Here is a 9,981-nt window from a genome sequence, read left to right on the forward strand (position 1 = left end):
TTTCTTTTTGGATCATATCCAGCAATTCTCAGGGATTATTCCTGGCTCTAAACTCAGGAATTACTCCTGGCAGTGCTTGGGGTACTATATGGGATGCCGGGGATCAAACGCAGGAACATGCACAATAAGAAAGCATCAATTCTCAAACTTTCCAGTCATTGTTTTCTATTCTAAAAGTTGAAGAAACTAATATCTGTCAAAACAATAGCATGATAAATATTTATGGAGGTTGTGACCACCAAATTTGAAACTCTAGACAACATTGAACAAAGTAAACTTCAATTATTAGTGGGAAACCTGTAGGTAGTTGTAACTTTTTAGATAAAACCATAATACATCACTTTCAGTTTAGACATAATTAACAGTATTCATTATGAACATTTGTATATAATTTGTAACTTTAATTCAAATTTTTTCAATACTGACATTTTCTTACTACTCACAATAATTTTTTTTAAACAATTATACCATCAGTTCATAGGAAAGCACATTCACCATACTTTGCCTAAGAGATTCCCACATGCCTTTTCATTCTGTTAACCACAGAATTTTTTTTTGTAGTACTGGGAAGGTTTTAGCCACATCAACTGTGCTCTGGACTTACTCCTGGTTCTGTGCTCAGGGAGAGCTTTTGGTGGTGCTCAGGGAATCACAGGTGATGGTTGGGGAAGGGTTGTATGCAGTCAAGGCAAGAGCCTTACCCTTATGCTACTGTTTTGGCCCCTGTATATTCCTATCTAAGTCATTACCACAAACCCAAACTCTCTTTTCATAAGAATATTAAACCCTTTGCAGTTCTGTGTATCAGCCCAAACCCTGTTTTGCACCTTTTACTGATGCATTTACTGCATACTTTGGAATTCAAGTCCCTTATTAACAAATAATGCCTTGATCATTCCCATATTTCCTACAGAGTTTGCTTAGCTTCTCCCTGGACCTGTTTAGTTCTAGAGGCCACTGCTTTCTCTGAAGTCCATATATTACTACCTGGTAGGTCTAGTCACTTAGACAGTTCCAGACTTTTCCCAATTGTTTTATCTCAAAATCAGCCTGACTTTGAGACTCTGGCTTCAACATTCTTTGCTGTCACTGTTGTTGACAATTTAATAGCCACATGATTATCTAATATTTTGATTTCTCTGTACTTCCTCTTAATTTCTCTCCCTCTACTACTTTTCCCCCCCATATACCGTATTTTCCTACATGACTCAGTTCCTTTTGTACATATCCAGATGTTAATTCTGACTCAGTGTTGATTTTAGAGTCTATTTTGCTTATAAAAAAATCAAGTCAAGTCAGGTGGTTTGAATCGATAATGCTGACCCTCTGTGAGGTACAATAATAGCATGTTAGAGTTCTGATGATGGTTAGTTACTGAAGAAGCCTTACTCGGCTCCAGCATCCTCAATCAACAGTTTGCTTTTTTTCCTGCAGCTTTTCTGGACGATGCTGCATTTATAATAAGGCCCCATTGGATACTGATCTGCCTGTTTGCTCAAAGTAGAGCACCTTATCTGGAAAATGGAATACTATGTAGCTGTCAGAAAACATGAAGTCATGAAGTTTGAATATAAATGGATCAACATGGAAAGTATCATGTTGAGTGAAATGAGTCAGAAAGAAAGAGACAGACATAGAAAGATTGCACTCATATGTGGAATATAATGTAACTGAGAAGCACAAGTTGGCAACGATGCAACTTCTGGCAGATATCTCTCTGGACTTAGTTACTAAAATACTAAATTACAGAAACCCAAAACAGAGAGGCTGCTAAGTGTGGTCACTCGACCTCATACCTCTTCATCCTCAGCAATGGAAAACAAATTATCTAATGCTTCCTTTTCAGCAGGTCTGACTTTAGGGGAGAGACTCTCCAAACAATAATAGTGAGTTTTGTTGAAATATTGTATGCAATCAAAGTGAAAGTAAAGTGAAATTTATTAGTTACACAGGCGGGGGGGGGGCTTAGGGTGGGGGGGCTAGGGGCGTGGGGGGGTTAGGGGTGTGAGGGGGCGGGGTGGAGCTATACTGGGATTCTTGGTGGTGGAATATGAGCACTGGTGAAGGGATGGGTATTCGAGCATTGTATAACTGAGATTTAAACCTGAAAACTTTGTAACTTTCCACATGGTGACTCAATAAAAAATTTAAAAAAAAAAAAAAAGATGGGTTCCAGGGCAAACTGGAGAGGCTGTTTCCACCGCACCCAGGTCTGAAATGAGAGGGTTGAAGAATCCAAAACACCGGAAAGTATTCAAGAATTACATGCCAAATTTCACCGGATTGCTGCCACTTAAAGCAAAATTCAATAGTTTGCCTAAAGGACAACCTGTTCTGAGCTTAGTGCTGACCCAGGCACACTTTCTGCTCCGAGGATGGAAATCAGTGCTTAGAGGACACAACTGGAGGCCATAGCAAGTCTGCAATTGCTTCATTCTTCCTAAATAAAGGCTTTATTAAACTTAAAAAAAAAGTCAAACCAAATTTTAAAAGATGAAAATCATAGAAAAGAAAGAACAGATTGGCATTGTCAGAGACGGGGTTTGAAGACCGAATGAATTAAGATGATCCAAAAATACAAACTATTAATTAAAGATAAATACTTTATGGACTTAGAAGGCAGAACACTACCATTAATAAAGCTGTACTCTGTATTTGAAAATGCTAACATGGTAATTCTGAATATCCCCAGGGGAAATGTAAGCATCTATGTCGGGTAATGAAATATAACCAAGCTTGTTATGATGATTTTGCATTATGTATATCTTTCAGATATTATGTTATACACCTTAAATTTATAGTTATATTGAATACCTTAATAAAACTGAAAAAAGTAAAGGACATAATCAAGTTCTTTGCACCAGGTCTGAGCAATTTTTCCTTCTTTACTTCTACCAGCCTTTTTCATATTCAAATGTATTCCACACTTTCTCCTAGTTAACCTCACAAAACAAGAATTTTGTAAATTAAATTAGCTTCTTTAGCATGAAATTAGGAATAATCTCAAAGTCAAAAAAAGGAAAACCCAACTTATTATTTAATTCCCCTATTTCTATTTTTTCCCACTTTCAGTATTCATCACTAGTTTTTGCCTACATTCATTTATTTTTTTTAAATTTTATTTTATTGAATCACCGTGACAAAAGTGACAAAGCTTTAAGGTTTAAGTCTCAGTCATATAATGATCAAACCCCCATCCCTTCACCCGTGCCCCTGTTTCCCCATCAACAACCTCAATAAAACCCCTTCCCCCCGCAACTGAGTGGCCAATGATCTTCACTTTATTCTCTCTATACTTTGGATACATTCAATATTTCAACAGAGAACTGGCTATTATTATTCGGAATTTTCCCCCAACAATCAAACCTGCTGAAAAGGTATCATTTGATAGTTTGTTTTCCATGGCTGAGAATGAAGATTATAGGAGCTCGCGCGGCTGCTGTTGTGGCTGCGTGGTTTTGGATTTCTGTTGTTTTAGCTCATTTTACAGTCTAGATGCATTTCTATAAGTCTCTGGGTGCCAAAATGGGTTAGTAGAACCTCCCTAATCAGAGTCTTTAAGGAGCAGAGGGGCCATGATGTGCGCGGCTGCTCCGGATCCGCCTACATTCATTTTTAAGTTAGCTTTATTACACTCTACCCAGGTCTTCTTTTCTATCAGTTAACTTAAATAAATCTTGTTTAAGTTGCCATGAAATTTTTCATCATTTCTGTGTTATTAACATCATAGTTTCATTTTATTAATTTTACTGTCAGATTTCAGCATTATTTCTTACTTAAGGGAACTCATTTTCTCTACATCAAGTTTCATTTCATATTCCTGATAAAGTACTAGTGCTCACACTGTGATCTTTTCTATACTTTTATTGTCTCCAAAGATAAATCAATTTATTTTTAGAGAATTTTCAATATTAGTAATGTTCAAATGCATATCATCATTAGAGACAAGCATTTATCTGCCAATACAAATTTTACATTTTGATATCTAATTTATATTTTAACTCTAAAGTGATTAAAAGTCATTCCACTACCCCTATAATTTTAATCAAATATTATAAAGTAATAATGTTACATGTCTTATAGCTCAGGACCTATAATTGGGAATTATCTCTTTCTCTCATAAGACACAAGAATTAACCAAACCAACAATTACATTTGATTCTAGTTATGAGTGTACCCTCTTTTCATCATTTACACTGATAAATTCCCAATCCAATTTGAATTGATTTCCTATCACTGCTCTAATAAATATCATACTACTGGGAAACTGTGTACATTTTTTGTCAACAAAGTTTGAAATTTTAAGTTTAATCATGGTGCTTATTTTTCTTTTCTCATGTTAAAGATTCTGACAGGAATTTCTTTCTTTGCCCTTTTTACTTTATGGAAGCCACCTGTTTGCTTTGTCAAGATTTCCTTCATTTTCAGTCAGCATCATAACATTTTTCAGCTTCTTCTCTATTACAACTATTTCACTCCTAAGATGACTTTCTCTGTTTATGATTGAATTGCTTCCCCTTTACTTACAGGCGTACTGGTATTTTCAGGAAAGACATTACAGTTTAATCTATACAGGCCAATCTTCAAAGTTCACCCTTCTGATTTTCTGTTTTCCTTTCTTCATTTTGAACTCTTGAGAGTGGGACATTATTATCCCAATAAATACTTTATAACAGAGAAATTTGAATATGGTTCATGCTCCACCTGGTTCTGTGTTTCCTACATCAGTCGCCAGAGAGATTCTTTTAAAAGATGTCACAACTTCAACTTTTGCAGATAGTAATACAGTATTAAAGGACGTGAACTTTAAATTTACTTTTAAATTTGGGGCCTGTCTCAGCAGATTTTAGGACTTACTCCTGACTCTGTACTCAAAAATCACTTATGGTAGCATGGCTCAAGGGAACTTATGAGATGCTAGGGTTTGAACCAGGCTTGTTCCATGCAAGACAAGTCTCTTAAACTCTGTACTACCTCTCAAATCCCAATATATTTGAATATAAACACTGCAATGTTAGAGCAACTCCACTTGAATTCCATCAGCTTTCACAAATTTGAATAACTATCTAAGAAAATAATGTAGAAGTGCAAGCATCAGTAAATATATGTATGATTTTTGGAAGAAAAGTAAAAAGAATGAGGAATGATACCTTAATGGAGTTCAAGGTTTATTTAAAAAACGTAGGAGCTGAAGAGGTAGTACAGAGATTAAGGCAACTGTCTTTCATGTGGCTGATGCAGGTTCAATCCCCAGCACCCCACATGCTCCCGCAAGCTCATCAGGAGTGATCCCTGAATGCAGAACATGGAGTCTGCACTGTTGTGTAGTGGATGTGTCCCCCAAACAAACAAAAAGTTTAGTAATTTAAAAAATGGTTATGGAGCAGAAAAATAGACTGAACACATTAGAAAATTTTTAAGAGACCAATATAGAGTATTGTAGAGCAAAGAAAACATGATTATCTTTCCATCATAGTCCTTTGAATCTCCTCCTCCACCATGGATACTTTGCCCGTGTCGAATCTTGTACTTCAGTTATGCAAACAGAGTTCAATAATTTGTTTCATTTCAACTTTCTCCCTTATTTTGGATCATTTATTTAGAGTTTGACTTTACTTGGCCTCACTTCCAACCTATCTTTGGAATGTGTGTGGGGGGGGAGGGGCTATTCTCAGCTGTGCCCATGGCTTAGATCTGACTCTGTGCTCAGGAATCATCCTGGTGGTATTCAGTGGGGACTATATACAGTATTGGCTATTCCACCTGGTTTTGCCATATGCAAGACTAGTTCCTTATCTCACCTACAGTACTACCTCTCCCACCCTCATTCATTTTTTAAAATGTATGATTTTTTATGTGGTCTTCTTTTATTCTTTATCTATATCTTTTTATGTAGATGATTTTCTCTGGTGACTTCCGTTTCTATGTTGAAAGCAAAATCAATTTAAAGCATGTGCTACATTCACTGGGACTCCTGAGGTCTAGGGGTCACTTTCTGTATTGCTTAACCTGGAAGCAAGAATCCATGTGACTTTAGTGCATCAGCTCAGCGTAGCAGAAGTGTTGACCCAGAGGTGCTGAGGGAGAGTTGAGTAAATCTTAGTGGTGCTTGGTGCTTTAATTCAACCATGTGGAGGTTGAATTAAAGATCTTATATATACCAGGCATGGAGTACAACATTTTGAGTCCTAACTCCAGTCAATAAAGGAGATGAGACTTGTGTGTTTCTGTGTACATGGGTTGTACTAGATATTGAACCCAGAACTTCACACGTGTGGGACATATGCTCTATCACCGAGTCATCTTTGCGCCTAACTTTTCCCAAAGCTGTTGGAGTTAGTGGGGCATGCAGAGAGATGAAATAGACACATGACTTGCATATAATCAACTCTGGTTCAGTTCATCCTGGCATCACATTGATCCCCCTAGAATCGTGGAGTGTAATTCTGGAGGGCCCCAATTACTACAGTTTCTGGCCCTGGAGAGCCCAGGGCACTGTGGGGTTGATCGGAATGGTCCCTCGCAGGCAAAGCAAGAGCAATCCAGCATCCTATGGCCTCACTTTAAATCTCTATCCATGTAGACTGAGAGTTAATGGGGGGTGCCCTCTGAAACCCAGAGCACTACTTGAGAGTCTTCCCCTCACGTAGGAGCAGTCCAAAGATTCATTTTGTGGTTACCATGAGTGCAAACTCATACTTTATCTAAAAAAATCTTTGTGTGAAATTATAGGCTCATCATCATCTGACTATCATTTTTCTGTCCTTTTTCCTCCTCTTTAACCCTTTGTCTTAGATCATGTGACAAAGTTTCTGTTCTGATCACTCTATCATCCTTTATCCCCTTACTCATGATTTCCATCCCCTTTGCTGCTGCTGCTTCTTTTTCTTTTTGGGTTACACCAGCGATTATCAAGGGTTACTACTGACTATGCACTCAGAAATTACTCCTGGCATTGCTCAGGGGACCATATGATACGTAGGGATGAAAACCAGGTTCGCCACATCCAAAACAAACGCCCTTCCCACTACAATATGCTCCAGCCCCGCCCTTTGTTTATTCTTTCCATGTAAGAACTCCTTTCATTCTAGTAGAACAGGCTAAGTGGCAGTAAACTGTATTCCTGTTTTTTTTTGGGGGGGGAGGGGGAACCAAAAGCTTTTTAATTTTATTTGAATGCTAATTTGATAGGCCATAGTTTCTTTGCCATAGTTTGTTTTCATTTCTCAGTCATATAAATATGTGATCCCACTCTCTTCTAGCTTATAGAACTTTAGCTCAGAAATCTGATAAAAGCCTGAGAGAAGTGACTGTTTTCATTTTCCCTAGTAATCTTCAATATTTTTTGCTGCCCTCCCCCTGCTCTTATGAGAGGCAGAGATATCCTTATGAATCAGAATCTTAATCAGAAGTTACCATTTTATGTACAAAGCATGTACAAACTAAGAGAAGATACTAGTGCCCACTTTTAATTTCCAGATGAGTAGGTACTACTCACACATTATATTCTCTCTCTGGAGAAGCTAAAATTTGCCACTCAAAAGCATTTGGAATGAAAGAACATTGAGTCAGGACTATAAACTGAAAGGCTCAGGAAATAGTTTCCAAATGAGATAATAATAAATAAACAGTTCCAAAAATGTTATAAATAATGATCAAAATTATTGAAGCAAAAATATAACTATTTGGCATTAAACATATTGAAAGTCAAAATATTAGCTATATTTCTTCCTAAGTTTGTCATCCTAACGAACTATGGTTGGGGTAGAAGAGTTAGTATGGGAGTTAAAATACTTGCCTTGCACACTGTCAATTCCAGTTCAACTCCCGGTATTGCAGAGTTCCCTCAAGCACATCCAGACCTGCGAGCACAATGCTAAGAGTAATCCAGAGCAATCTGGATGTGGATCTGACCCCTAAACAAACAAAAAAATGTGATTGTTATTTAGTTATAATTCTGATACTGTCTACAGATAATTTATACATCAGAGTTTTGGGATGTTTACCTTGATATTAAAGAATTATAAGATTAAATACATCTGTGGAGTTATAGGAACTAATTAGGCAATGACATTCAGGTCAGAGAGAAAGCATGAAGCATTGGAACATGGGCTTGCAGGCTGGAGATCTGAGTCTTATTCCAGCTTCATGTGGTCCTCTATGCAGCACTGGAAGATTCCCCTGAGCAACAAACCAGGGTGTGACCGAGACAACAAAGCATTGGCATAATCTATTATGAAAAGTCTCCTTTTAGTTACTTTTCCCTACCAACCTTATGTTTTAGTTTGTTGGATTATACCACTACGTATTTGTTCTCTTCCATCATTTTTGGATTGCACTTTAAAATATATGTATTGAGGAGACATTTTATGACACAAAGTCTGAGAGTGTTAAGCTAGAAAATGTAACAACACAACTAGATGGTGATATTAGGAGTTGCCATCATTTTAAAGAGAAAATGAAAAGAGTGGCTATTGCCATGTGTTCTTAAGAAACATTCTAACAGTAGAAATCATAACATTCTGTTAGAAAAAGTACTGTCTTAGGACCAAAGACACAGTAGAGAGGGCAACGCCCTAGTCTTGTACGTGTCTGAAATTTGATCCCGGAACTGTACATGATTCTCTGAAGTTCACAAGGTGACACCTTAGTCAGGATTAAGCTCTGAGCACAGCTGGTTGGAGCGCAATTTGTTTTTTAAAGGACAAATGTCGAAAGATCTTCAGGTTTACTGGTAGAAATTTTGTGTCAACTTGAAATCATTTTTCTATAATATAACCTAATAGTTATATACCTTAATCTAAAATAAAAATCTGTTTCTTCTTTGTGCGTGGTGCAGATATAATTTAATTAGATGTTTTGTTAATTTTCTGTTGTGATTTGTTAATTTTTTAAATTAAAATTAAAGATAAAAGTGAGCTATTAATTTTCTGTATATTCTGTGAAGGACTGCAGCGATAGCACAGCCAGTAGGGTGTTTTGCCTTGCACACAGCCTATCAGGGTTCAATTTCCAGCATCCCATATGGTCCCCCAAGCACGGCCAGGGGTGACTCCTGTGTGCAGAGCCAGGAGTAACCCCTTTGAATTGCCGAGTATGACCCAAAAAGCAAAAAAAAAGTGACCTATTAATTTTCTGTATATTCTGTGAAGGACTGAAGTGATAGCTCAATGAGTAGGATGTTTGCCTTGCACGCAGCTGACCTGGTTTTGATTCCTCCATCCCTTACCGAGAGCCGGAAAAGCTACCAAGACCAGTCCGTTCACATGGTAGAGCCTGGCAAGCTCCCTGTGGCGTACTCATTATACCAAAAACAGTTACATGTCTCACAGTGGAGACATTACTGGGGCCGGCTCGAGCAAATAAATGAACAACAGGACGACTGTGCTACAGTGCTATGGTGCATATTCAGTGAAAATTCACATCGATTTTATAATAAATATATGCTGTTACTATTTCACTGTAAAGGATAAGCTATAAGAAAGAAGACTCAAAAAAAAAAAAAAGAAGACTGAATTCAAAAACCTATATATATATTTTTTATGAACCAAAGTCAGTTTTGGAAAATGTAAACTATACACATTTCTGTTCTGAAAGCAACATTTAAAATAATGAGATTAAATAACACATTAAAACAGCTTGTAGACAACAAAAAGCACATTACTTTTTTTTTAATTTATTTTATTGAATCACCAAGTGGAAAATTACAAAGTTCTCAGGCTTATATCTCAGTTACACAATGATCAAACACCCATCCCTTCACCAGTGCCCCTATTCCACCACCAATAAAAACAAAAACAAAACAGAAACAAAAGCAAAAACAAACAAAACAAAACAGTATACATCCCCCCCCTCACCCCCCAACTCCCCCCGTGCGTGAGTGATAATTTCACTTCCTTTTCTCTTTACCTTGATTACATTCCAGATTTCAACACACAACTCACTATTGTTGTTAGAGTTTCAAAACAGACTCACGATTTT

At 37.1% G+C, this 9,981-nt stretch overlaps 1 non-coding gene across 1 annotated transcript; it reads left to right on the forward strand.

Annotated features, from left to right (window-relative positions):
• Positions 1–1,294: 1,294 nt before the first annotated feature.
• On the forward strand, positions 1,295–1,366 carry LOC129406648 (small nucleolar RNA SNORD28). Its single transcript, XR_008631128.1, has one exon. It is a non-coding gene; the product is annotated as a small nucleolar RNA SNORD28 (small nucleolar RNA).
• Positions 1,367–9,981: the final 8,615 nt, after the last annotated feature.

The sequence above is a fragment of the Sorex araneus genome, chromosome 7, assembly GCF_027595985.1.
Source record: "Sorex araneus isolate mSorAra2 chromosome 7, mSorAra2.pri, whole genome shotgun sequence".
In the NCBI taxonomy this organism is placed as follows: domain Eukaryota; kingdom Metazoa; phylum Chordata; class Mammalia; order Eulipotyphla; family Soricidae; genus Sorex; species Sorex araneus.